This window comes from Pteropus medius, unplaced genomic scaffold (genome assembly GCF_902729225.1).
Source record: "Pteropus medius unplaced genomic scaffold, Ma_sr-lr_union100, whole genome shotgun sequence".
Taxonomy (NCBI): domain Eukaryota; kingdom Metazoa; phylum Chordata; class Mammalia; order Chiroptera; family Pteropodidae; genus Pteropus; species Pteropus medius.
The window spans coordinates 17,479,695-17,507,621 of NW_024349801.1; the positions used below are offsets into that span (position 1 = coordinate 17,479,695).

Consider the following 27,927-nt stretch of genomic DNA (forward strand, 5'->3'; position numbering starts at 1 on the left):
GCCTAAGGTCTAAGTATTTTTATTTGAAGGTTAAATTTTCAATTAATTTTTTGCAGCTTGTTGCCATCTCTTCCAAGCGTCACTGTTAATTGCTATAAAACAATGTCTTTCCCTGTGTGAATTCTGGACATGGAAGCTAGAAGCTGTCAGCCGTCTAATGGGCATCAGAGTATTGGTGCAAGAAATCAAAACTACTGAGTAAAAGCTGAACTAAAATGTCAGGTTCCAAGAAGTAAAATGATTGGTTAAAAATTTCCTTTTATCATTTGCTCGGTTTTCCAGAAGTTACATTCATAAGCTCTAGCCTGTCACTGAAAAGCGCAAACAGAAGCTTTCTATTAATAGAATTTCCGAATACCCCAGTTGCAGGGGGTCTGTGGCAGACGGGGGTCTACATGCACGCCAACTCAGTGGGTCATCAGAGGAATCATTTACATGCTTCTTCTTTAGAATGGAATGATATTCATGTCCCCAGCTGTAAACCAGCTCACATACTTTAGGCAGGGTTAACTGGCAGTTGAGGGCACTCTCCCAGTTAACACCCTCATCATCCGGGGAGGAAAGGAAACAGAATTTCAAAAGGAATTGCATGGTTAAGAAACTGGGTTACATCTTGAGTTGACGACAGGATTAGAACAGAGGCTTGGGGTGTAGATACATTCACATATGTTTTGGCTTGAGAGTTAGAATTAATTTTGAGGATAACTTTAAGTTAAAGATAAAGAAGAATCATGGCATTGAGGATAAAATGTGTAGCATTATGTTTAATTTAAAATAGCCTAGTATCATAGAAAGAACATGAATTTTTTTTTAATAAGGCAAATCTAATTTTATAGTAACCCAGGTCCACGTATACTTTTGTAATCTTGTATAAGTCACCTAATTTCTCAGCCTTAATCTCCTCATCTGTAAGATGGAAATAATAATGTCTACTCTGTACCTCTTGAAAGAAGGAGTAAAGAGAAGTGGGTAGATGACAGATTAGATCGATTTTGTTCCCCCTCCTTCAAGGGGACATTGGCATGCTTTGGAGATATTTTTAATTGCCACCACTTGGGCAGGGGGTGATACCAAAATCTAGTGGACAGAGGCCCAAGATTCTGCTACAGACCCTACAATGCTCAGGACATACCCCCAAGATTATCCAGACCAAAATGTCAATAGTGCCGATACTAAAATCCCTGGATTAGATAGATATAAGTAGGGAGATGATAGAACATAGGCAAGAAGCTAATGAAGACATTAATTTTAGAGATTTATAGATTAATTGATTGAGAAATGTTCTGACACGGGACACTCTAGGCATTTAACAAATGGAAGTAATTTTCTTATTAACTCTGAGGATAGGGTTAATAACATAAGGGTTGGGATGAAACAGTGGATGTTGCTAAAGGTGAAATAACGATGGTGGTGATGAAAGTGAGCCAGCTTCCTGCTAAGGGCTTTGTGTTTTTATCATTAAGATTGGGGTTCCTCCCCATGTAAGAATAGGGTTAGTGTGAGAGCCACGGATTCAGTGAAGGTTGGGATCACAGCTGGAGCTGAGGGACAACCCCACTGGTAGACTCCTCCCGAAAAGCAGCCCAAGCTCGCTAATTATTTTGGAAACACACAGACCGCCCCACCAGCATCCCAGTTTGAGTCCTTCCAGTTCACGGGGGGGCAGATGTGACATGTCAGAATGGCCCACGCCACAACTGCCCACTTTCTCAGGCAACAATATTGAGATATTTGGAGAACACTGATGACTCAGTTCTACTCCAGCCTTCATAACCAATTCTAGGAGGAAGGAGCAGGAGTAAGCTGCTTCCTCCAGCTAGCCTCTCAAATACAAACTGAACAGATGTCTTTTCTCAATGTGCATTTAATACTGGAATGTTCCTAGCATTCTCCCCTCATTTCTCTTGGTAGCAACTTGGAAGTGGGATTTCTAGATCACTCTGTTTCCCCTGGTGGGGTCTTGAGCAGCCACTGATCCAGCCTCCTCCTCAGGTTTGTGGAGGGTGATAATGGGACATAGCCTGAGAACTCACCTACTATGTGTTTACAGTATTCATTCCCTGGGATCTTTCCCATTAAAATTTTTGAAACCCCACCTACCTTTAAATCGAAGACAGCCTTGTAGCAGCCACCTGAGGTTTTGATTTCAACATGAAGAGTCTCTAAAATACAAAAGATATGAAAGCATCTTGAAGAGTTGACAACATACAAAGTGATCACGTAGTATTACTGCTGTCACTACTGTTATTCACATGCGTCTGCAATTTGAAATGATGGAGCCTTAAGCTCTATATGGTAAGATCAGAAAGCAGCTAAGATCTAATGCAATGAGCCCCTGATGTTTGGTCCCATCACTTCCACCTCCCAGTCATGGGAACGTCCCTGAAGTGGCTTGCCTCCCCAAGCTCTAATTGCTTCACTTAAAAAAATGGGGCCACCAACCTCATCTCTCAGGATTTCCAGAGGATTAAACAAATTGGCAACACATATAATCCAGTCTCAGGGGTCTGTTGGGTGGTTAAATTACCTGACCTTAATTTTAATCTAGAAAGGTTGTATGTCTCCAGGGAAACCTCAAAGAACCAAAACGTGTCTCAGGACAGGCTGCCTAAGATTCTGAGACCAATTCTCTGACACCAGCTGGGAGTCCTACAATTAACTCAATTTTGATACTATCTACTTGAAGATAGTATCAGATTCTATTAGGTAGCTAGTCAGACAAGAGTGACAGGGGGACAAAGGAATGGAGGCCCAGCCTGGAGACTGCCCAAAGAACACCCATTGGTCATTAAAGGATCCCTCCTGCATCCTCAGAGACAAAGGACAGGAGGGCCATAACCTATAGCTGGTTTAATCCGGCCACAGATGCATGTGCAGAAAGTACTACCCTAACTTGTCCACAACCTCAGCTTCATTATACCATCATTATAATACCATGTTTGTGCCCAGAAGTTCAGGAATCTAATTATATCGGACTGAATTCTGGGTGAGTCCTATGCGCACTAAGCAAAGAGTTATATATATATATAGCAGCCGGGTATCAATCAAAATGACCTCACATGCCAATCACCTAGGAATGCCTGTGTAACCACCCATCATGGCCCAAATATAATTCATCCCTTCCCACTTCTGCATGGTTTCGGCTCTCTTCACTGAAAACCTGCTCCTCCCTTGGGGCATACTCTGTCTTATCTTTTTATCTCCCAAATTCCACAGGGCTGCAGCCTTCCTTAGCGTGGCCCATCTCCTTCTAAAATGTACTTTCGATAAATCTCACTTTTTCTAAATCTCACTGACCTGTAATTCTTCGCTGCGTCAGCGGGGAAGAACTGAGGAAAAATGAGAACTGCACTTCTGTGTCGTTAACCCCCCCACCCCGCCGCGGTGCTGGGGCAACACTGGAGTTCAAATCACCCCTAAACGGTAAGAGATTCTACAGGTTAAGGGCTCGGCCCTGTAAGACTGCCTCCTCCCCTTCAGAAACCAGTCACGAGTCCAGGTTATCACCTGCACTTCTGACCGATCAGCTATAGACTGGAGGTTCCAACAACCCCACTCCTAGGGTTTGATTAAATTGCTAGAGCAGCTCACAGAACCCAGAGAAACATTTATAGATTATAAATTTATTATAAAAGACTATAACTCAGGAACAGCCAGATAGAAGCACAGGGCGAGGTGTGAAGAAAGGGCACGGAGCCTCCATGCCTCTTCCTTCCAAGCCCAGCACCCTCCCTGCATCTCCAGCAGTTCACCAACTAGAAGCTCTCTGAACCCTGTCCTCCTGGGCTTTTATACAGGCTTCATAACACAGGCATGACTGATTAAATCACTGGTCACTGGTGACTGAGCTCACTCTCCAGTCTCTCTCCCCTCCCAGGAAGGGAGGGGTGAAACTAAAAGCCAATCCTTTGATCACATGGTTGCTTCCCCCCGCCCCGCAACCAGCTTTGGGTTTACCAATCAGCTCCCCACTCTTCGGCTTTAAGTGATTTCCAAAAGTCTCATTAATCTAACTCGGTCATGGTTGAAAGGAAATTGTAATGCATGATACACCCATTTCACAGTTATGGCTCTGAGAAGATTTCAGGAACAAAGGACAAGACACCAAATACTGTAACAAAGATGCTTCCATTGCTCTTATGGCTCAGGAAATGCCACGGGTTTGGGGAACCATGAGCCAGAAACAGGACAAAAACTGAATATGTATTTTGTCCTATAAGTTACCGCAGGACACTGCCTCATTTTTATTCAGGCATTCATTTTATTTCACTGGGGATTTATTTGTATAGAATTTTGCTGTCTCTTTTAAAGAGAAGTAACAACAAAAATATCAGTACAACACACTGATAAGGCCCTTCTGAAACACCTATGGCTCTCAAGTCTAGTTGCTCATTAGAATCACCTGGAGAGTGTTTATCTCTGCTCAGTGCTGCACACCCACCTCAGGGGTTCTGATTAATGAATGCGGGAGGTGGGCTTAGAAATTTGGAGGTGTTTCGTTTATTTTTTTTTACTTCCCAGGTGACTTCAATGTAGAACCAGAGTTCAGAACCATTACAATGGACTGCGGACAATAAGGCAGAAACTACATTCTTGACTGTTCAGTTCGGAAGCTGGGGGTCATATATTTAAGTTGTGATACCACTGGGATTTGAATCCAGGTCTCTAGACCCGGTGCACTGTTTTCTACATCATATTTTCTAGAAAGAAATTTTAACTAAAATTTAACTAAGATGGAAGTAGTCCTGGAGTGGAAAAAGGGCGATTTGAGCCTTTGGCAAAAATACACAAATGAGTGGCAGAATACATTCACCTACAATGAGTTCGCAGAAGGGCCTCATCTTGCCTTGTCGTGGGTATGCTGAAACCAGAGCACGGGGTGTTAGGAAACTGCTTACTTACTGGGAAGAAGTTCCGTGAGAGGTAGAGATACTAGAAGGATAGATAAATCTATAAGCAAGAAACTGAGTTGGTAAATTGCCCAGCTCAGTAGTTCAGAGCCAAAAATAGAAAGGCTTGGTGAGCAGGTGGATGCCTTTATTATGGTAATCAACTCTGGGCCCAGGAAGCAATGAGGTCATCAGGGTTCCTGAAATGCTCTGAAGGAAGGGAGTCTACCCCAAGTAAGCACAGAAATACGTCCCCAGGTGGGGCTACCAACATAGGGCCTCTCTCCCCACTATGGTCTGAGCAAACGTTAGCCAACTTGTGCATCATTGTGAATAGGTAGGGAAAAAGCTGAACTGGAAGGAATCATAAAATTCAAGAATGAAATGGGAATTCTAGATCAAGTTAACCCCCTCACTGTACATATTAAAGACAATGAAGCCCAGAGAAGGACAGTGACTTATTTCCAGGCCACAGAGCAAAGTGGATGGCAGATCCAAGCTTCCCTGCCTGGTGATTCTTCCATCATTTAAAACGAAACAAACAAGAAAACGTGGGCGAAACAAATAAGAAAACATGGGCAAAATGCAGACAAGCCCCAGTTATTGTCCGGAAGATGACATGGGGAGGCGGGAGGAGGGGACATCACTCTCTGAACCCTCACTCTCTCCTCCACCCGCCTCCACTCTGCCTGTTAAGAGAGCTGCCACTTAGGCTTCCGCTCTGTGTCAAGGTGATCCAGGGAAACATGGACATTCTCTGGCTTTGCTGTGTCTTGGGGTAAGTCACTTCGCCCCTCTGGGTCTTGGGTTCTCTTTAAGCAAAAAGATGAGAGTGAAAAGACAATTCTAACAACATGCTGCCTGGTCTACTCTAAATCAGGGACTGGCAAACTATGACCAATTCTGGCCTGCCACCTGTTTCTGTAAATACAGACGGTCCTCTATCCGATATGCCTATTTTAAGTTGAAAATGCATTTAACACACATGACCTACTGAACATCATAGCGTAGCCTAGCCTACCTTAAATGTGCTCAGAACACAATATCCAAAAGCCACTGGCAACACAGTACACTGCAGAGTATCCGCTGTTCACCCTGTGATCGCCCGACTGACTGGGAGCTGCAGCTCACTTCAGCTGCCCAGCATCGCGAGAGAGTATCGGACTGCATGTCGTTAGCCCCAGAAGAGAGCAAAACTCCAAATTCGAAGTACGGTTTCAACGGAATATTTGTCATTTTCATACCATTGTTAAGTTGGGGACTGGCAGTAAAGTTTTATTGGAACCAGCCACGTCTGGTCATTAATGTATTTTCTATGCATGCTTTTAAGTTATAATGGCAGAATTAACTAGGTGCAATGGAGACCACTATATGTCCCACCACACTGAAAATATTTACTATCTGGCCCTTTGCACACGCGCACTTGCACACGCGCACACAAACACACACTAGCATATATTTATATATTTCCTCGTCCAGATAACTTTTCTGCGTATGCGTTTGCCTTTAGTAGGAAAATACTTCAAACATATAAATACAGAAACGAATTCAGTAATGATCCTTATATCCCCCTAGTTTTAACAGATAATATTGTTAGATTTTGTTTTCAAAATACTGTATCATAGTAATCTATATTTATATGTGATCTAGAATTCTCTTAAGAGGAGGAGAAAAAGACACAGGTACATGCATGAACATAGAGCTAAATGACCTCAAGCACCCAGTCCTCCTGTAACATGATTATTGTCATTCTATTTTTCATTTTTCAAATGAGTAGCAGGGTCTCGTTCATGAGATCCATGGGCTAAATTACAAGACACATTTTACCAGCGATTCAGAAAATAATTATGAGTTTTTTCAATCAATATACAGTTTAATATAAAAGCGAAATTGTGATTTGGGTTATGCTACCTACCCACAGTTAACTTGCAGTACTTGATACACTGCTTAAATGCCAATATAAATAAGGCAAGATTTAAAGAAAATAAAGCCTGAGATTGAGCTGAATACCCCTTTCCATCCATTCTTATCCTTAATCCACTTGGTAAAATCTGAATCTTAGGAACCAATCTTAATCAGAATGCCCTTTTATAACCACTATGCCTTTCGTTAGGAAAACCAAAACCTTGCGGCTTCTCTGGACTTCAATGTTTGCTCACCTTCATTTGAACTCAAAGGCCCTAAACTGACATGGCCCCGGGTCACACGAAACCAAGGACAGAGTTTTGTTTCATCATCCTCAGACCGACCTGACAGAGACTGAAAGGGAAGTTTCTGCCTCTCTCATTTGATGTCATCAGCATCAATATTTGCCTTCCACAACCTTGTAATATTTCTTCACTATATTCAGAATTTTCTCTTTTGAGGCTACTGCATGGTGTGTGCGTGTGTGTGCACACTCGCGTGTGTATATGTGTGCCCATGCACATGTGTACCTATACTCTAATCCTCTCTCACTCCTTCCTTCGGTAAGTGGGGTGGATATGAGGTGAACATAAACTGGCATTGAGGGCTCACCTTCGAAAAAAATCTCCCTGACCAGTATCCCTCTGATACAGAACTTAAAGATGTTTCTAATACAGCCAGAAAAAAAAAAGTTCTTAAAAGACCAGACAGTCTGCTAGCTAGGTTAGCAAATGGTTAGTCAAATCGTCATTGAAATGTCTTGAGACAGAAATACATATTAGTTTTATGACAGCTATTTTAGTTGTGCTAATGGCTCCACGAGGTGAGGAAGAGGTGACATGGTCAAAATCTAATGTTTCCACCTGTCTTCCCAATTCCACTCTGAGGTGTCCCTGTCTCACGTGGGTTGTTTCTCTCTCCAGATTAAGGGCACAGTATCTTGAAGCTTCAGGATTTAACGTCTCTGCTTCAGCCTTCAGAACAGCAGTTCCTAAACCGAGTGACAGAGCTCCAACCACACATTAGTCACCCCCACCTCCCAAGCCTAGAGCTGGAAGTGTGCCTGATACAGAACCCAAGAGGACTTTGGAATAGTTAATATTGGAAGATTCTTAAATATATCATAAATATCTATTACCAGGAAGATTAATAATGATAAGAATGCCCTTTTCTTAGTGCAAGACTTTTCTCTCGATACTTAACCTACCTGCATAGATGAGGTTAAGCTATGCGCCTTAATAAGGGGACTATTAAGACACCTATAATTAAAATGACTATTCTCTGAAGTGCTCAAGGAAAATTACAATTTTTTTCTCCTAACAATTTTGAAAACATAATAATAAAAAAAAAATAACTAAAACAACTTGAGAAAGATAATATCCCTCCTAATTCTATCCCCAAATGGCATTCTGTCACCTAAAAAGGCATAAAGGAACAGTTTCAATATAGGACTGTCATACTTGGGAGACACAAAGACACCTGGATAATTTACTGAAAATGCAGGCCCATCTCACATAAACTCTGTGTCTCAAGTGTGGGGTCAGCCTCAAGATTGCACCTTTCAATAGGATAGTGATTTGGATATTGGTAGTCAGAAGACCAAGCTTTGAGAAACACTGCCATACTAATCTTTTTGCTTATACATTATATCTTTCCCAATCTTCCAACTCTGTGTTCTAGCTTCTTGTTATCCACTACATATATATTTACACTACATGTATATTCTTCAACCTGATCAAATTTAAGAGATCAGAATTTGAACCTCAAACCTTCTCTTAAACAAATTTATTCAGATCCATTCTTATTAATGGGCCAGAGGGCAGGGGCATATTTACAGCTTGCACTGTGGGCTGCCATATTGTTTCTCCTAACATTAAGAAATTTATATTTAAATAGGCAGATTAAGAGGGCCAAAAATTTATCATATGTCACCAGCAACGTGCATTTGGATTTTTTTTTTTTTACTTTGTTCTGCTAATTTAGTGTAAAATGGTATCTCAAGGCAGATTTAATTTGCCTTTGGATTCCAGGCAAAGACTAATATGTTTCTGTTTTTTGTTTGTTTCTTTGTTTTTTGTTTGTTTTTTCCTATTTACAAGTTTCCCAGAGTTACAGTTAAGCTTCTGAATTTCTCTATGGGTTCAGGACAAGGCTTATTGCTTCTTTACTATCAAGGCAACAGCAACTTAACAGAGATCAAAAGCCAGGAATGAAACAGAGACTACGGTTTGATTCAGTATCCAAGGGTCATATTCTTGGCTTGTGTCTGGAGGTCTTAAGGCAAAAACTTCTAGATGGGATGAAGAAAGTATTCCAACTCAGGTTCCAGGGGAAACAGACTCTGAGACCAAGATTTGCCTGTAGGAGATTCTTGGGGTCAGTTTTCTCAAGATTAAGACCTAGAGAGGGTAAAGGAAGCTGGAGCTGGCAGAGGAAGGTGCTCACAGCTGCATTCTCAGCCGTGGGCCTGGGGCGCATTAGTGCTGAGATGACCCTTCGTTGTTGCTCTTTGAGGCAAGGGTACAAGAACCTTCTTCCTGCATGTGGACCAGCCATATGATGTGGGCTGCCCCAGAGAAAGGGTTGGGTGAGGTGTTAGCCACCAGTACTACCAGCAGCTGGGAAGAGGGGGGCTGAGAGCCTGAGTCCTGAAGAATCTGGGTGCAATGTACCACAACACCCCTGCCAAAGGAATCGATGTTGGCTGAGACACTATAGGTTATTTAATGTATACTGTTTTAGTTATCTACTGCTGTATAACACACAACTCCAAAACTTGGAGTGGTATAAATCAAACAAAAGAATTTTAATTTTGCTCATGATTCTGCAAACTGAGCTGGGCTCAGCTGGGCAGTTCTTTGGCCAGTCTAGCCGGTGATCACTCACTGACTGCATCCTGCTAGTAAGGAAGCTGTGGGCTTTGCTCAACTGGGATGATGGGGTACCTGGGCTGCTTCTGCTCTTATTGGGAGTCTCCGGGCCTCTTCTTCTCCATGTGGTCTTATCACCTCCAGGTAGCCTTGTCACCTCCAGCTAGCTTCTTCACATGGTCTCTCCAGCAAGGTAACTGTTTTTCTTACGTGGAGACTTAGGGCCAGGTCCCACTCTAAGCCTCTAGAGCAGGGTTTCTGTACCTTAGACGACTGACATTCCGGAATGGATAATTCTTTGTTGGGGGCGGGATGGCGGATATCTGTCCTGTGCATTGTAGAATGTTTGCCAACATTCCTGGCCTCCACTCACTAGGTGCCGGTAGCACTCTTTGAGTTGGGACAGTGAAAAACTGCCAAACGCTGTTGGTGAGCAAAATAAGCTCCCATTGAGAATCACTGCTTTAGAAAGATGAGCAGCTTACACGTTAGTACTTTTGGAAGTTCCACCACATTCTACTCATTAAAATAAGCCATAAACACAGCCCAGATTCAAAATGCATCAGTACTGGAGACATGGGTCACTGGGGGCCACCAATGAAACAAACTACCATGGTTCTCTGAGGTTCACATTAATATCCTCATGTTATAATGTGAAATAAAGGCTTATTCTTTCAAAACCACACAGTTAGAAAGTCACAGAACCAAGATCTGAGCCCAGGTCTGCCTGACAGCAAAGCCCATACTCTGTCTGCGACCCTGAGCTGCCAACAGCAGGTTCCAAAGGGTTACTTTTAGAACTGAACTACCCTCAATTCCAACTCCCCCAAAAAACACGTCAGAGAAAAGAGAGAGGCTTTACTCAGGTTTAGTTACGGTTAATGAAGAAAACATTAATCACTTGAAGTGCTGTTTCGGAGCTCATGAAACTGAAATGAAGCACAATATGAAATGTTCATTTATTTCTGAGGGGTTTATTTTGTTAACATTCAATCACTCAATCCTCATTGCCTTATTTATAAAGTTCGAGGGAAAGAACACTATTTTTTCAATAAGTAAAATTCTGTTCTGAGTGATGTACATAACAGTTTCCTTCTCTTACAGATGCGGGGTCAGAGGCTGTAGGCAGAGCCAGGACAAACACTGGGGGCCCTGCCTCTGGGCAGGGTTCCTTCAAGGGTGGTCTGCTCTGGTGCTCCCCACTGAGAACCGTTCCTCCTATAAGACTAACTTCTGCCAGGGTATCAAATGCTTCGACTTAAAGCTCAGTGTCACCACTCACTGGCTTCCAGCTTTTGATGAGTCATTTAAATTTCTGGAGCCCCAGTTTCCTTATCTGTAAATTGGGTCAAATACTCCTACCCTGAGGGATTTGTGTTGAGAAAATGAAATGATACCTGCGCACATGATCCCCTCACTGTCCCTTCCCGAGAAAGAAGGGAACTGTAGTGGATACGATGACTCATGGCCAGATTAACTCACGTCTCCTCTTTATCAGGTAGAAAGCCCAGTGTCGGAGAGAAAGCAATGAGTGGATTAGGGCACATTCTATCATCACCATGACTTGTCGGTCCTATGCCACCTCCTTCCCCACACAGAAAGGGGCAAACACATAAAAGGCAAAAAAAAAAAAAAAGCAGAAATAATGTCCCTCCTCCACCCCACCAGACATACAATGCAATTCGGAGCAAAAGGAAAGAACAGAATGAAGACCAGAAGTCAACTGTCATCCATCATTAGGTACAGTTACGACTGCCTCCGAAGCGTTTCGACAAACACAGCCTCTGAGCTCTTCTCCAAACGGTATTCCCTACACTTACTATGGAGAATACTCTTGTACCTGGAATGCTCAGAGCCTAAATGTTCTGGTTAGCTGTACGTTCTATTTAACAGGGAGGCAACAGGTATGGAATTCTAATTTTCAATGTTGAAATATGGAAACGGGTTTTTTGAACAAAGTTTTAATCAAACATAATTTAATATTTATCTGAGAGCTTCTAAGGTACAAGAGGATTTTGTATCACCTCCAGGGCACAGAAAGAAAAAGCCATTTTCTAAGACTTATATGGGTAAAAATGTGGATTATTGGAAGTTTCTCATTTATCTAGTGAAAATGACGTGAATTTCCTTCATAGTTAACCTGAACTGGGTTGAATCCTGGCTCTAGACTTAGTAGCTGACTGGACTTGGGCAGGGTAACTGCTACAAGCCTGACATTTTAATCTGTAAATTTGATATACTAGAAGTAATCGGATAATAATTATAAAGCCCTTAGCACAATGCCTGGCTCATGGTAAGTACGTAGTCAACTTTATTTTGCTCGTTTTCTTCTTTTCGAGTCTACTTTAGCTGCATGAAAAATAAACATGCAGAGAAAGAGCCAGGAAAAACTACAGAATACCTAACTGTCTTCCTGGAGGAGATGTTGACAGAGGGGTGGGGTGTAGGAAGGCAATTTGCATTTCTGCAGTGCCTAGGACACGCCCCATCTTATCTAACATCATGGCCATCAGTGCATGTGAATGCAGGTGGATCCGAGAAGTCAATTCCGATGCCGACCTAACTTAAAGTCAAGTTTCCTAAGCCCATGGCAGGAAACCTGCCATTTGGATGACAGTGCCCTGCAGTTGTACAGTCACAGGTAAATCTCCAGGGCTTTGGTTAAAGAGTGATAGCTCAGCCCCGAAGGCCTTCCTGCAGTGAGTTAGGAACAAGCATGATGGAGCTCCTACTTGTGCCTCCTCAGGGTTCCCAGAGATACGCGGTGGCTTTTTCTCTGTCACTGGTCACCCTTGGGCAGCAGTACACACAAGTGATTCTATGAGATTTCGCCTGTGATACTAAGCGTAGTCATTGAACCAGTTTTTCTTTGGCTAATTATTTCTAAATGATAGCTAAAGGCTCTCTTTTATTTGTTGTCCCACTGTCTTATTATTAATGTGTCTCAATTTCAATTAGGTCAGTTGATGAAAGGTTGCAGCTCAGACAGATGGAGTCTCCGGTGAGGACCCCCTTGCCCGTGTCTCAGCCACCTGAAGGGTTTTCCATGACAGTTTGTTCACGCAAGATGGGGTCAGCTGTCTGGTGGGTACCTAGGAAGCAAAACATTGTCCTGAAGTGTGAACAGAAAAGCTCAATGGGCATCAATGATGCAAGAAATGCTCTGGCAAGAGGAAATAGGTCAGCGTGCCAGGCAGCATGGGGGCGGTCCCCTGCAGCCCAGAGAAGCTGCAAAGAAAAGTTAGCAGGCCATGTGGTTTCTTAGGAGCCAGAGATGGAGAAGGCCCTTTTTTCTGGGGTGCGGGGGGAACGTGATCCACCATGACTTCAGTGTCTGCATTGGCTCTGCATATGATGCTTCCTGTTGGCTGCTCTTGCCCAGGGACCAGGATGGAGTGGAGGCTGAAGGCAACACTGTTCCTGCAGCACTGCCAGGGAGGAGCCGGGAAGGCCAGAGAAAACCAGTCTGTGCCCTGCTGGGTGAAGCACCCCACTCTGCAGTCCAGCCAGAGCAAAAGCGCCGGGAGAAGTGGGGTTTTCAATGTGCCGGGTTTGTCTGCAGCTCCCCACCCCCTCCCCTCCTCCCCTGCCCCCACACACTGAAGACGAGGCAGTGGAGGATAGATGGGGTGTGAACTTGGAATCCAATGTCCAGTGGTTCCATAAACCTCTGCCTCCTGTTAGGAATGTGACCTTGGGCTTGTTTCATCAAGTTGAAATAGAGATTAGACTGCTGACCTTGTAGGTGGTTGTGTGCTTAAGTGGAAAAACATAAAAGATGTGGTACATACGTTACTCCCAAAATGATGATTTCCTTCTCTCTTTCTTTCTTTGTTTCCAACGCCGTGACCAACTTTAGGTAATTTCCTACTAAATTCCAAGCTTCCTTTCTCCCTAATAACAGAACCCTGATTTTATTCAAGGGCAGCCATGAGCCCAGCTGAGAGACTGAAACTACTAGACTGCCTCGCAGGTGAAGGCGGCCAGTGAGACACAGGCGGAAGTCACTGAGCGGGGCTTTGGGGAAAGCTCCCTTCACCACTTACCAGGCCCCTTCTCCCATCCAGGAAACATAGCCCAAGCTCAGGCAGAGCTGGCACGAGCTCGATGCCCAAGAAATGTTTTCTGACAGAAGAACAGGAATAATAATAGAGACAGCTAACATTTATGAGTGCTTGCATTATGTCTGTCGATGTGCTAAGCCCTTTACTTGTTCGATGTAAGTTAATCCTCAAGAAGACCCTATGAAATATTTTCTACCACTAACTTCTATTTACAAATTAGGAACCTAAACTATAGAAATACATGAGTAAATACATGTAGGTATGAATGAATGAATGAATGAATGAATAGTGAATTCATAAATGACAGGACCTGCTGGAAATCAAGAAGGAGAATTAGAGGTGAAAGGTAGGTGTAGTTTCCTCTTGTTGCATGATGAATCATCACAAATTTGGTACATCAAACAACATAAATTTCTCATGTTACAGTTCTATAGATTAGAAACCCAACACGGGTCTCACTAGCCTAAAATCAAGACGTCAGTAGGGCTGTTTCTCGCTGGAGGCTCTAGGGAGAATCTGTTTTCTTGCCTCTTCCAGCTTCTAGAGGCCGCCACATTCCTTGGCTCAAGACTCCCTTCCTCCATCTTCGAATCCAGCAATGCTGGGCCAAGTCCTTCTCGTGCTGCTACACTGCCACCTCTGTTCTGTCTTCCGCTTTTAAGGACCCTTGTGATTATACTGGGCCCACCTAGATAATCCAAAATAATCTCTGTTTTAGGGACAGATGACTAGCAACCTTAATTCCACCTGCTACTTCCGTTCCGTCTTGCCATGTGAGGTGGCATGTTTACAGTTTCCATGGATTAGGACAGGGACCTCTCGAGGACCATCATTCTGCCTACCAGAGTCAGTTTCTACGGAAGACTTCTCATCATTCATAGGAACATTTTTGCAACAAGAGCAGCTGCAGTATGTACCTAACTCTGTGGCAGGATGCCAGATCTCAGTTTAAGAATTACAAGAAGACGAGACCTATTTGGCTCCTTTTCCTGGCTGGTGGTTGAGGTGCAGCTGTGGTCACAGAGTCTCATGCTGTCACCTTCTGATGCAGACTGCCAGTTAGTTCTCTGGGAGAAGGACAAAGGTAACACTGGCCAGCCATGCCCAGTGATCACCTGTGGGTCACAGGGCTTTCCACATCTTACAGCCAGTGGCCATCGGCCATATGGAATTGATTTTCAGGAAATAAGGAAGAAGAGAGGAAGGAGACTTTTATTTGGTGAGCCAGGGCCAGTCTCTTTATATTCAGTTGCGCACTCATGTCTTCAATCAGACATAAGATTCGGGTTTGAAACTAAGACATTGATGCTCCAAGAGGGAGGGCAACTAGCCCCAGGTGCCTCGGGTACTAAGTGGCATAGCAGAAACTGGAATCTGAAGCCTTCTACCCAGCCTACCTTTGAGCACGTCTAACTGTACACCACAAGTTCCCATAGCCAGATGGCTCTTTGGGACTTCGATCTAGTGCCTTTCATACCAGGACAACCTCTTCATGCCCTTACATGCTTATCTCTTTCTCTCTATCAGAATTCATGTTGCTTCCAGAAAGCAACCTCCCACTACCCCACTCAAGTAGCCCATTTTATCTCCTTGTCCTTACTTTGTCCAGGTCAGCCATTCCATGCCATCTGGTATCCCTGTACGTCCATGATGAGTCTCTCTCACTTGACGATGGGTTGCTTTAATTCCCACCACCCCCTCTGCTCCTGCCATGATATCTTTCCCATCACTGACTGCCTCAAAACCTTTGATGCTTAAAAGACAATTAGATGCTTTGAGTTGTCCCTAGTCAACAAACATTTTCCTTTTCGTATTTCAGTTTAGCACAGCAGCCTCAAAGCAAATCAGCTACCTTTTCTTCAATACTTCAATGATAAAATAATCCTTAACATTCTCTTAGGACCTAGTATGTCTCTAAGTCCGTGTCCAGGAATGCGCGGCAAGAAATGGCTCCCTACCCTTCAATCAAAAAGCAGAACACCAATTAGTTGGTCCATGAATCGTCACTGATGTTTCCATAAGGTGAACTATTCAAGGTAACAACAAAGCAAAGCACATTTATGAAGCTGAGAGGACAATGCCCCCAACCCCATCTCCAGGCTCTGTCCACCAAAACCCAAGGAGCAGATGGAGGTTTTATGCCTAGCTAAGCATTGCTAAACACTATTGTTTGAACGGAATAGTGTTCTCCTAGGTCAAATCTCAGAGATAAACAGGTAATTAGTTATTTCTCCTGCCATCCTCCTTCTGCCTTGTACACTGGAAACAAAGCCCTACTCATTCTTTCTGGGTCCGGAGAGGCGGGCGAGAGCGTCTATGCTGCCTGTGGAGAGCTCTCTAGAGGAAAGGCCTGTGTCCCCATTTTGTGGATGAGAAGACTGAAAATAAACAAGGCATGTTTCCAGAGGAGCTTGGGTGGCGGGAACGTCTGTTTGCAGCTGCATTTCTTTATTTCCAGGAGGGTAAGATGCCCAGGGATTGGTAAGCACAAAACTAATCTGAGAGACTCTGTCCAGCCCTATCTGAACCTGACTTTGAGAAGCTGCACTTAACACCCACTTTCTACCAGGAACTGAGCCAGACATTTTCAAACTATTTCATTTAATTTCCATAAATTAATCTTGTGTATTTTAAATTCCATTCTATAGCTAACAAATCTCAGGCTCAAGGAAGTGATGTGACTTGCCCAGCCCCCAGATAGCAAGAGACAAAACTAAAATCTGAATAGAGTTTATTTATTCATTTTGATTCATTCTTCAACAAGTATTTATTATACAGTTAATGGGCACTGTGTCCATAAACAAACCAGGCAACTGGGAGAAGCCAGAGTCTCTACAGAGCTTGGCTTTAATTTGAAACTGGACTGGTATGTCCTAACTAGACAGGACATGCTGAGTAGCTGGCGCTGGGTCCAAGGAGGAACCTATGCCCTGGAGAAATCTGTCTCTTTTAGCATTATCCTCTTTCCCAGGGCAAAAGTAATTAGAGGATCACTAAATACAATTTCACAAGAGTCTTCATTTCTCCTGAGCCTGGGAGAAACACTCGAGCACAACATACTAATTCGCAGCCATGTCACCGGCAGCAGAACAGACCAGGGCAGGGATGGCTGCACTCGGTCAGCTAAGTTGGGCAGACTGGGCCCTGGACTTAATGTGCAGTAACCCTGACACCTCGTGGTTTTGCAGATAGCGTGTCACCTGCCAGAGCCTTCACTTCTCATAAAGTTCCATAGTAATTCCTTGCAAACTTATGGTGGGAATCAAAGGAGGTGAAATATCTGGCATATAGCAGGTGTTTTAAACAAACATGAGAGAAAAAATCCACCAGAGCTGGCTGGGCAATGTGGGAAGGTTGTAGAGAGTCAAAACAAAGCAGAATGTCCAGATGGAAGAGAATACGCTCCACCTGTGGGACCACATCTGCGTTCCAGTGCCTAGAATACAGTCTGGCAGATAACAGACATTTTAATAAACATTTATGAAGTTAGGAATGAATGAAACTTGGTCACTGTCATGGTGATACAAAAAGAGCCCCATTGTGGGCCATGGGTTTAGTGTCGACACATGGCTGTGGAGTAAGACAAGGCTATTACCCCTTTAGCTCCAAATCCTGGAGGAAGGCAGAGCCTTAATGTCGAACTGGAGGAAAGTGCTTTATTTTAGCCACAGGGCACTAGATTCAGCAAGACTGGCTGCCGGGATGAGTAGACGGGACGCCTTGGCTCTCCCAGCTACCCCAGCCAAGCCAATCAGCACGAGGACCATTCCAGACACGCCCCATGTTTGGAATCATTTCTCTGGGACTTTTGGACCAATCTGACAGAAAGAATATGATATTGAAGCCTAAAAATACAACCAAAAGTATTGCACACAGAAATACCCAGGTGGCCAAGGCTGAGGCTGCGGCCTGCTGGCCTCGGAACCTGGTTAGGCAGGGCTAGGGGGAGGCGGCCAACACCCACGCCTGCCCTGTGCTCAGGCCAGAGCTCCAAGACTCACCTCCATCACTATCCGTCTGAGCACCCATCGGAGTCTGATATATTGCCATGACCAGCATGAGCTGTGGCAGGATTACAATTAATTAATTAATAAGTTATACTCTATCAGCAAGTGCAGACCAGGAATGTTAAACAAACAAATTAAAGGCTGTGTTTCACTTAGCTCAGACCAATGAAATAATAATGAAGCAAAATTAACTACTCCGAACAGAAGAAGGAAGAATATTATAATGGAATACACTAGTACGGTAATAACCTAGAAAAATGCAGAGATGATAGTGCTGCCAGGACCCTCTCGCCCACGCTCTACTCAGGAAAAGAGGCGGGAGCTCGCAAGTTGTGCACAGAGAGCAGGACAGACTTGGACTTGAATCCCAGCTTGGCCACTTATCAGCTAAAATCCATCCCAGCTTTCTACTCATCAGTAAGACCCTTAACTGCTTTGAGCCTCAGTTTCCTAACTTGGGAAAAGGCGGAGGAAGAGAACGGCAGTCATGGGTCAGTGCTCACCTGCGTCCCCTCTCAGCACACACTTTTTCAGACAGACCAGTGGAGCTTACTCTCATTGCAGGTGTGGCTCTGCTCCTTGAGTTTGGTTCTGCCAGTGTAGTGAGGTATCGACACCCCTCAGAGCAGCTCCCTTCCCATGATGAGTGTGAGTTGGTGGATCAATACCCCAGCTCCTCACCCTCAGGTAGGACAACTGCAAAAGCCTCAGGGGCCCCGTGGGGTAGAGCCCCGGATGGGCACAGCCGGCTCCTTCGCACATACTGAATTCTTCCCGCCCGCTCTCCCCCTGCTGCTTCCCTGTCCACCTACGTCCACCACTCGCAATCAAAATCTGCTGCTGGGAGAACCCGGCCTGAGACACATTCCTTAAACAGCTTTGGGGAATTATATTCAAATGTTCTCTCCTTCCTCTTTCAGCTACACTGTAGTCCCAATCCGTACTAGCCACAGGGGGTTTAATCTTCTCCAAGGATGATGGGTCCACTTATCCCACTGGTAGTACAGTGTGGGAGAACTTATCTTTATGGCTGCTCATTCATTCACCCAATACATACCGAGAATCCCCCTGTGCTAAGGCCTGACCTGTGGGCTGCGGATCCAGCTGTGAGCAGTGCAGATAGCCATCACTTGGATCGATGAGAGGTACAAACTTACAACCAGGGTGTGCATGACTCAGAGGCAAGGAGAAGCCACTGTCACAGCACAGGACTACTGGAGGCTTCTGGTTCTGGGCCCCAGTATGTTCATTGCCTGCCTGCAGGGAGGACAGGAAGCTAGGCACGCCCTGCACGACCCTCAGCCTCTCGGCTGCAAAGTGAAGAGTTGAGACCTAGTTGAAAATAAGCTAAGTGCTCTAGAATCTTTAAGAAGCTGGCTTGGCTCGATCACTCTCTCAGATTCTGTGGTTACTCATCTAGGAATTGATATCCGGGCAATTTTCCAGCATCACTGTTGGATGACAATGTTCTTTGCCAAGGCTTTATTTATGTAGATCAGCACCTGTGGCCATCAGAAAAGTCTCTATTTTTCCTCTTCTAGGGCCTTCTGTCTAGAATATGGGTGTGTCCCACAGGGAAGGCCCCCCTCACTCATACTAGGGGCAGCAGTATCTTAATTATCAACTAATGGCACTGTCATCAGGCCTCTTATGGGAATTTTCTGAGCTTCTCCACGTGGAAGCCTATAGCCTTGGGTTCTTGCACAGAAAGACAGATACTGCATCTGAAAGCCAAGGAGAAAAGGCCCCCAAAAATGTTCCAGGACTTGGACAAGAGGGATTCAGATGGCCAGACTTATACCATGGGCCAGTTACAGAGACCTTCCACACTCTCCCCAATCTGGGTGTCTTTGAGAGGTCACAAGGAGGATCCAGCCACGTTCAAACAGAGATGGTCATTATCTCAGGGCAGTGCTTCCTATTAGGGTCCTTCTAATAGTGATAGGTTTCCCCTGCCCGTTACAGATAAGAACTTAGGTGACAAATGATGACGGGGAGGTCCATTATTCCTGCGCACAGATGCCATCTGGCAAAGAATATTAATACGTTCCTCTCCTGCCCTGTCCACCACACACACACACCCCCACGCACCCACACACACACTTACATATAAATGTACGCGCACACACGAGTGTGCATACATACACATCTGCTAACACCCCTTCTATCGTCCCAGTAATTTTAGCGTATCAGTGTTCTCTGTCATGTCACATGATGATTGTGAGACGGTTTCTGTATCACCCACCAGAGTCTTCTAAATTCCTACTACCCTCATGCACACCTTTACAGCTGGAACCTGGATATGTGCTCAGCTCTGCCTGAGTATGACCAGTAGTAAAAACAATGAATAGCAACGACCATCACTATTTATGCTTACCTTGAGTCAGGCCCTGTGCTAAGTGCTTTAGGTGCCTTACTTTGAGAGTTAGAAAACATTCTGAATCCTCAAACCCCCACACCCCAGCACTTATTTATGTAAATAAAATTTTATGGGAACAGCCACGCCCATTCATTTATGTATTTTCTATGGTTCCCTCAGCTATACAATGGCAGAATTGAGTAATTGAGAGTGAGTCTATATGGCCCACGAAGCCTAAAATATGTCCTATCAAGGCTTTTATAGAAGCATTGTGCCAACCTGGGCATCCACTTATCCTTACCAAAGCCCTGTGACCTGGTGATCCTTATTACCATTTGACAGAAAAAGGAACTGGGATTAAAAGAGAGGTAAAGTGCTTGGCCCAAGGACACACAGCTGATAAATGACAGGACTTGCAGAGTACAAGTCCTAGAGCCCTGTGATCTGTCCACAACTTCTTCTGAGAGTGAATCAGAGACAACCAACATGTTGAAGCCCCAGCCAACAGGAGGACTCGGAAGAGGGGAACTGGGGTAGGGGCCATTGATTAATGAGATAATTTAGCCCCAAGCCCCAGAGCAGTGGGAGTGTCAAGATTAATGAGATAATTTAGCCCCAAGCCCCAGAGCTGTGGGAGTGTCAAGAGTCTCTGGGGAGCTCTGAATCTATAAGGGATTTTGCTCATCCTTTCCCCACCTCTGTGAGTGCTCAGTGGTTTGTGCCTGCCAGGTTTATAAGAAGATTAAGCATCATACAGGGCAATCTGTTATGTGACATCCTAGAGTCACAGGCCGTGCACCAGGGCCTGGTGAATAGTAAATGCTTAAACTTATTTGCAAAGATCGTCCTTACTCTTTTTAAGTCTCTCTTCCACTCTGGATGAGAATCAGGCAAAGCCAACACAGTCCCAGAACTTCCTAAGAGCCTTAGGAGCTTAGCAGCTGCCCTCCTTCTAGGAGCCCTGTTCTCCCCTGAGCATCCTTTAACTTAGTTTGCTCTGGCTCTCCTGAACCCTCCCCAGGACCCCAGGCTGAGCATCCCCACATGCTTCCATTGCCTCTTGCTTGATAAGGTGGACTTCCCTGGGCCCTCCCTGCAAGGGTGCAGTGATGCCCAGCTCCAGCGGCCTTCAAAGCCTGCAGAGCATTGTGCAAACAGATGTCCCAGCTCTTCCTGGAGAGACTGCTTCACCGGGTCTGTTAAAGTCCCACCAGGATAGTATGGCCCAAGGACTAGTCCTTCGGTCCGTCATGTCTCAGCACACCTCCAGTGTGCAAAGGGTGGCTTTGCAAACCCTGATTTACCTGGAGAGTCACTTTAGTGTTGTTAGCATCCTCCTTCTGATAGTTAAAGACATGTCATATCTCCAGGGTCACAAAGGCTTCTGATCGGAAATTTCCTCTAATCCTAAAAATCATAGCTGAGCAGGTTGGTTGCACGGGTATTAATTAGGGTAAGAAAACCTGACATTTAGAAAGGTAACCTTACAGTCTAGGAAGTTTGCCAAAATCTCTCTCAGTCCACACCGGTTGTCATTTTTTTAACTCTTGCATCTACGGCAATTTCAATACAACTGATAATGATATTTAAATGACAGATGAAGTTGAATTTTCTTTACTGCAAAAGAATGAAAGTTGGAAACCTGGTGATGGAATTTTTGGCAAAGTTCCATTTAAAAAAAAAAAAAAAGAGGAGCTGCTGGTATGAAACCTGAAGTGATGACATGAAACCTGACATTAGATCAAGGTTCAAAAGCAGGTCCTGACATCTCTGAAATATCACTATTTGGGCAAGTCCCAACCTCCGATGTCTTCATTAATTAAATGAGGATAATGATTACTCACCCTCAGAGTGATTTGAGGACAGAGTACTTATACAAGGTGCTTGGGACACGGTTGATCCTCAAGAAACACTCAGAATAAGATCGTGTCTGCCCTTGAGAAGTATGCAGCCTGGTAGCAGAGAAAAGTCATGCACAGAGTTTATAACGGAAGGGAGTAAAAAAACACAGATAGTTGGGGAAGTCAGCAGAAGGAAATAGGGAAGGAGGGAAAACTTCACAAAGGAGAAGGTGTTTGACTGTGGTCTGGAGGGCGACATAGTAGGATTGCAAAATTTACGTTTGAAGAGAAAAGGCAAGCCTCATAGAGAGATGCACGGGGGCAGCAATGGGCACAAACTGACCAACTGCACTCACTCTGAGGTTTCAGCAATAAATGGGGAGATTGTGCCAACAGGATGGAGCAAGCAACTCAGTGTGCATCCATTCCCCACGAGGATAAACGGCAGCATCCTGGGGAAGAGGAAGGGCTGAAGGAGATTTTATCTCCAAGGTCAGCTTGGGACTGAGGAACTCAGACACTCGTGCCCTTCTGCAACCAGCCAGGGGGAGGGGGCATCCCCAAACCTAGAGTCAGAGAGGGCCAAGGAGCTGCTGAGGCAATGAGCATGACCCAGACAAACGGGAGCTTTACCAACTCCTGGCCGGAAAACACCCAGCAACAAAGAGAGCCGGCCAACGGTTCTTATGCAGAAGGCCTTCTATTTTCATGCAACACGTGCTATTTTCATCTGCTTACGGAAAGGGAAACTCTCAGGGTGCGGAGAATGCGTTTGTTATATAGTTTGGTGTTGTTCAACATTTCCTAAGACGAGTTGCTTCAGTCTTTGCAAAAAAAGGCTGGCTGTTCCTCTGCATGAAAAGGCACCTGTTGCCCAGCAAGGAGGCTGTGATCAGTGGCACACTTGGCTCAGTGTCCCCAAACTGTGCCAAGAGATCCTCAGAACACCAGCGTCCTGCCAGACGGTCCAGTAAAATGTCTCTTAGGGCAAAAGTCTTTGAAAAAGGCTCAGCCACACTTGCTTTGTGGCAGTGGGACTTCAGAGAGGTTGAGATGCTGACACATTAAGCACCTGCAGAGGAGAAAAGAGTGTGCTCTCCAAATTCATGCATCACAGTGCCCCTGCTCTGCTTTTTTCTTCAAGAGGCCGTCTGAACAGCTTTGCTGCCCTGGGGATCCATGGAGCATTTTAAGATGGACAAAGACTGCAAATAAAGGAACACAGCCTCCTTGTGCACAGGCGCCATCCTGGGCAGGTGTGCACACCTGTACTCAGTCTGCCTCTTCACCACTCCATTCCTAGCTGCCTGGATGTGCCTGTGAGAACAGATACCACAACAGCCTCCCGTGTGCCTATCCCTGTACTTCCCTATTTAACTGAATTCTCAGGCTCGGGGTAGGAGGAACCTGCAAACTCAATGGGTTTGACACTCCACAGTTGTATCGCTGGGGTCCCTAACTTCCCCGTTGGCTCTCTGACCTCCAGCAGGTCCCTGGGGCTCAATTCGAGTTACCAGAAAATCGATTATGTCCACAAACCTAATACCAAGCAAGATGAGCTTCCACCCATCAACAGGGCAGCTAGAAATAATGAGGGTTCATTTTCCCCGACTTCATTATTTTGTTTTCTTCTCCTACTCCCTCCGTTTTCTCTGACTGATGGACCAAACTCTGGAACCTTCTATTTTGGAAATGACTGAGAAGGCTATTGTGGTAATCTGCTTTTAGATGTCTGTCACCAGAGCTCCTGCTGCCCACAGGAAGCCAGGGAGAAAGAGGCAGCAAGCTGTCCCCAGGCCCTTCTTCCAAGTTTGGCCTGAAGGCTGTTATGGGTTAAATTGTGTCCTGCCAAAATCCACATGTTTAAGTCCTAACCCCTGGAACTTCAGAATGTAAGCTTATCTGGAGATGACCAACTTAAAGTAAGGCCATCAGGATGGGCCCTGATCCAATATAACTAGAGTCCTCATAATAAGGGGAAATTTTGGACACAAACAAACATAGAGGGAAGATGTGTGAAGAGACACAGAGAGAAGGTGGCCATCTATAAGCCGAGGAGAGAGGCCTGGACAAATCCTCAGCCCTCAGAAGGAACCAATCCTCTAACACCTCGATTTTAGACTTCCCTGCCTGGGCGGCGCCAGCACTCAGTGGCGCCATTCTTTTTTTCCATGGGTAAAGATGGAATAGGGTTTCAAAGCCTCAGACAGGGCCTGTGCCTGGGGTGGATTCAGGACTCACTGGTGAGTCGTGTAGATGCAAGGAGGCAACGGAGGTACAGCACCTACAGAACGTCTCACACAGAGCAGGTGCAAAAATGAAAATAAAACAAGGACTGACATGAGGCTGCCTCTCTGAGAAGACAGGGGGCTGGGCTGGTCTGTGTCCCATTACCAAGACTTTTTAGTGAAGGATCTAGAACCAAGGTTGAAGCTTGATTAGCATTTCTCTGGATGCGCTCTCCATCTTTGGCCGGCTTCCTCTACCTCCACAGCCACGTGAGCCAAGTACCTAGATCTTTTAAGCTTATGAAACCCTCTCACGGGAAGATCTGGGAAAGAGAGGCCACTGGTAACTTTCTCAGCTAGAATTGGCCAAGAATTGTCTGTCATCTCAATCCTTCAAAGTAAGTTTTCTTGAGAGTTTTGCATTCCTAGAGACCCAACTGAAAAGCCCTAGAGTCAACTCAGCCCCTGCCCAGTTGAATAGGCTTCCTGATAGAGGCCAGAGGTCTAGGATACCCTTGTTTCACCTAAAGCTTGGTGTTTGTTCTAAAGACAAAGAATAGCCACTAAAGAATCTTAGATCCAAGGACAGCATGACTGGATCCTTTTGACTACAGAACAAGTTATTTGGTTTGGAGACAGAGCAAGAATTCCAGAGAAGGTGTTGGAGGAACCAGTATTTTTTCTACCAAGTTCGAGTCCCTGAGATTTTTATATATTCATATGCATCTGTGTGCTTATGATACCATGCTACTTTTACATGGACAAATGTTCTCTGCGCTGGGTGGTGGCCTAAAATGCTCCACCCTGCAGTTCATGATGCACACAGCTGTTAGATAAGCTCCCTGAAGTACAGCTCTGCCCAGACTATTTCCTCTCTCTGCTCAAGGAGCTTCTATAGTTTTCCATCATCTAAAGAAGAAATTCCAATCTCTGTCACCGCCAAACACCCACATGTCCCCTTGAAATACTTCCTTTTCAGTCTTGGTGATCATGTACCCTGTTCAAGAACTTATGTCCCATGTGGTCAAAATGTGTCCCTCACTCTTCCCTGGACTGGCCCTGGGTACTGATCTCCAAGCTTTTACTATTTCTGTTCCCTCTGCCTATGAGGCTCTCCTTCCACACTCACTTTCTCACACCCAAATCCTGGTACCCGAGGCCCAGCTAAAATGAATTCTGTCCCAATTCTTCCAATCAGTTGTGGGAGTACCCACCTCTAGCCCCTCATCTCACCCTAAAATTGCTGCATTATATTAAAATTGCTGGTGAACAGGTTATCAGTCCACTACTAGCCTATGAATAGCTGGAGGACAATAAGCCAACCTTATCATTCCTGCTTCATTAACAGAGCCTTTTGCATAAAGGATTTTTAATAAATGGTACTGTATGCTCAGGCTTTGATTTCATTTTAACTCCAAATTCTCTTCTTACAATGTCTCACAGTTAGAGTTCTTTCCTCTCTTCTAAGAGTAAGTCCCATGATTGTCAGGGTCACTACCTACACCTATGAAAACCAGAAACTACAGATACCCAAATCCACATTTATTGCTGGACAGTGACAGGATTATTTCCTCAAAGGTGTTTTACATAAAGTCTAGTTACAGGTGATTTAACGTAGGCCTCTCTGACTCATCATACAATTAAAAATCATACCCAAAATTAGATTCTTGGACAGATCATGTATCTTGATCTTCATTTTAGGAAATAACGCATACTCTCCTATTTCTATCACGCTGGGCATACATTTTTAATAAATGTTTCCTGAGGGAATTTCCAGTCAAGATGGCGGAGTAGCTAAACGCTGTATTTACCTCCTCTCACCACATCAAAATTACAACTAAACCACAGAACAACTGTCATTGAAAAATCACCTGAATCTAGCTGAACAGAAGTCCAGGAAGGGTTACCTTGAGACTGGTAGGAGGGGAAGAGACATAGAACAGGTTAATCCCACACCCGCATGCGGCTACTGAGAATGGGGAGGAATATCCTGGCTGTGGAGGTTCCCCCAGAGGAGCAAAGGGTCCCAGCCCCACACTGGGCTCCCCATCCCAGGGTTCCAGTGCCAGGGAGAGAAATTATCACAAAATCAGAATGTGAAAATGAGCAGAGATTGTGACTAAATAAGACAAGGGCCGAGGGAGTCCCAGGCATTCCTCTTAAAGGGCTGGTACACGAACCTACCTGCTGACAAACTCACTTGCTCTGAGCCTTGGTGCTAGGGCAGCAGCTCAAAAGGTGCATGGGGAGGAACTGAATTGTTTGGCTTCAGAGCAAGGACTGGAGAGGCAGCTTTGTCCGAGACAGAAGTTCTGGTGAAGGCCGCTGTTCCTTCATGGGGTTCTCACCACTCCCAGCAGCACCATATTTGAGTCTCTATCAGCCTGGCTAACACTGGTCACCTGACCCTGGTGATTCTTGGAAACCCCACCCCACCCAACTTGCAGGGCCCACTCAAGAGCTTCTAGTGGCTTTTCCATACAAACGGCCTATCTTGACTCATGCTGCAAACTTTACTAAAATCTCTCAGAGGTTCACAAAACCCAAACGAGCAGCGTCTGGCCTCAGTGTGCTCTGTACCTCTTACTGAACAATCCTAAGACCGGCACTAGCAGCAGCTAACTTTGGTTCATAGCTTAGCCTCCTGAGGCACCTCCAAGCCCAGCGTGGGTGGCAACTATCTACAGATTGTTTGGTGACTCATGAAAAGTGGCCCCGGGCAGGGCACAGGCTGCAGCTAAATGTGGCCTCTGGCAGGGGCCCTCCTAAGCATGCTAGGTGCCCAGCTTCAGACTGAGCCTGAGCCAACACCCAGGGCTACATTAAGGATGACACACCCAAAGGGCAGACCAGGCGGGCATCAGAGCCCCGTTAAAGCAAATCCTGCTCCATAGGGTCAGCACGACAGCTCCTCCACTGTAGTCACAGGCCAGTCATCACGACCAATCAGCCCAAGGGTCAATCCCTCCCACCAACGTGTGAACAGCAACCAAGGCTCAAATACAACAGGAGGGCGCACACAACCCATTCAAGGGACACACCTGGAGCACCCAGCTCAGGTGACTAGGGAGACTGTGCCACTTGGCTCTACAGGACACTCACTATATAAGGCCACCCTACGAAGACTGGGAGACACAGCAACCCTACCTAATGCATAGAAACAAACACAGGGAGGCAGCCAAAAAGGAGAGACGAAGAAACATGTCCCAAATTAAAGAACAGAACAAAGCTCCAGAAAAAGAACTAAATAAAATGGAGACAAGCAATCTACCAGATGCAGAGTTCAAAACGCTAGTTACAAGGACACTCGATAAATTTAGGAGAAGAGTAGATGGACTCAGTGAGAACTTTCCCAAAGTTCTCATATAGGAAACATGAAAGTGGAGACAGAAAACATAAAAAATAACTAGTGAAAAATGAAGAATACAATAACTAAAATGAAGAGTACTTTAGGAGGAATCAACAGATTAGATGAAGCAGAGGATCGAATCAGTGACTTAGAGGATAACGTAGCAGAAAACATCCAATCAGAGAGAAACAAGAAAAAATAATCCCAAAAAAAAAAATCATGATAATTGAAGGGGCCTCTGGGACAATATCAAGCATATTAACATTAGCACCGTAGAAATACCAGAAAGAGATGACAGAGAGCAAGAAATTGAAAACCTTTTCGAAGAAATAATGACAGGAAAGTTCTCTAACATGGTGAAGGAAATAGCCATACAAGCCAAGGAAGTGCAGAGTCTCAAACAAGATGAAACTAA

The 27,927-nt window shown here is 44.9% G+C and overlaps 1 long non-coding RNA gene across 20 annotated transcripts in view; it reads right to left on the reverse strand.

The window, feature by feature from the left end:
* The window catches only part of LOC120623021 (uncharacterized), a 560,047-nt gene that overhangs the window by 185,018 nt on the left and 347,102 nt on the right, over positions 1 to 27,927 (reverse strand). For all 20 annotated transcript variants that reach the window (XR_005658645.1, XR_005658636.1, XR_005658629.1 and 17 more), the window contains one exon: positions 2,101 to 2,162. This is a non-coding gene — a long non-coding RNA (uncharacterized LOC120623021). The remainder of the gene's footprint in view (positions 1 to 2,100; positions 2,163 to 27,927) is intronic.